Source organism: Miscanthus floridulus, chromosome 12 (assembly GCF_019320115.1).
Source record: "Miscanthus floridulus cultivar M001 chromosome 12, ASM1932011v1, whole genome shotgun sequence".
Taxonomy (NCBI): domain Eukaryota; kingdom Viridiplantae; phylum Streptophyta; class Magnoliopsida; order Poales; family Poaceae; genus Miscanthus; species Miscanthus floridulus.
In genome coordinates this window covers 17,817,137-17,818,714 of record NC_089591.1, presented here as the reverse complement: position 1 = coordinate 17,818,714, position 1,578 = coordinate 17,817,137, and the positions used below count along the sequence as shown (strand labels likewise).

General features: G+C 39.8%; 1 non-coding gene across 1 annotated transcript; it reads right to left on the bottom strand.

Moving 5' to 3' along the window:
* Nucleotides 1-341: 341 nt before the first annotated feature.
* LOC136498767 (small nucleolar RNA R71) lies at nucleotides 342-448 on the bottom strand. The gene has a single exon (XR_010769768.1). It is a non-coding gene; the product is annotated as a small nucleolar RNA R71 (small nucleolar RNA).
* Between the last annotated feature and the right edge of the window lie 1,130 nt (nucleotides 449-1,578).

The following is a 1,578-nucleotide window of genomic DNA, read 5'->3' as shown; positions in this document are numbered from 1 at the left end:
AAACAAGAAATATTATACTTTGATATTGCATGGAAAGTGATGTAAGAAATGGTTAAGCATGTTGTAAGCTTTATCCTCTCATTTATGACCCTGATGGAAAAAATATGGATTTTTGGGTTCTCCCTCGGGGTGGGCTCGATAGAACTACCTGATGTAGCTCACCTTCAGGGTGCTTAGTGTCTAGTGGAAGACAAGCACCTCCGTAAGTGTGTTATTTTAGGCGGTTCTGCCGCACGGGACGGGTGAAGTAGTGGTTCTACATCAATAAAGATCACATCAACACGTGGGCAAAGTGTTCAAAGGCCTTTCTAGAAAAGTTCTTTCCTGTAGGCAAGACCAATGTCTTAAGAGGAAAGATTTTCAATTTCCAGCAGTAGAAGGGAGAAACCATTCTAGAAGCATGGGAACATTTCCAAGAATACATTTCAGATTGTCCTCATCATAGGATGGAAGATTGGTTGCTCATGCAAGGTTTTCACCATGGATTAACTCAGAAAGCTCATGAACAACTCGATGCCACTGCTGGAGGATCATTTATGTCACTCACCCATGGAAAAGCTAAAACTCTTATGGAAAAGATAGCCTCTAATCAAGACTAGTCATCATGTAACATTCAATTATGCAATAAGAGTGAAGAAGTACTAGAAGAGGTGTGTGCATTGTCAACTAAGATGGACGTACTGTTAAATTGGCTTAAACAGCGAGCCAATTACAAGAAAGATCGTTAGGCCATTCAAGATGCATTCAATGCTCAAAACACCTGTGGAGAATACTTGGGGGGGGGCAGAATTCCATAAATATCAGGAGGATTCATCATAAACAATTTTGCTCCACAACAACAGAGACAAGGGTGGAATCAACAACAACGGTCAACTTACCAAGGTAAGTACCCAGGTAATAACTATAACTCTTCTAATTCTAAACAACCATCCTTAAGGGACTTAATCTTAGAACAAGCTAGGATTAATGAGAATATTTCTAAGAAGTTTTCTTTTAATGATAAGGTCCTAGAAAACATAAACACTAAAATAGATAGTTTTTTTTCACCATAAAAGACCAACTTAGCTATAATAAAAAGATAGAATCACAATTACCCCAGTTGGCTGCTGCTCTGCCTTTTGCCACTAACCTTGAGAAGGTAAACGCTATAACTACAAGAGGTGGCAAGTCTACTCGTGATCCACCATATCCGACAAGGATAGGTAAGACACCAGTGGTAGTGCAGGAAGAGGAGAAGAGAACCAATGAAGTTGAAGAAGTTGGCCCACAAGAGCAAGAGTTACAACATGATTTTCATGACACGACTCTCCTACCGTTTCCACGCAGAAATCGGAAAGCCAAAATGGATGAGTAGTTTGGTAAATTCGTAGATGTAATTCAAAAGTTATATATCAATATTCCGTTGCTAGATGCCATATAGGTACCTACCTATACGAAGTATCTCAGAGACATCCTCAACAATAGAAGACTACTGCCTTCCACTGAGGTAATCAAGTTAACAAAGGAGTATAGTGCGGCCATCCTAAACACTTCACCTGTCAAGAAGAAGGATCTAGGATGCCCTATTATCGACTGTTC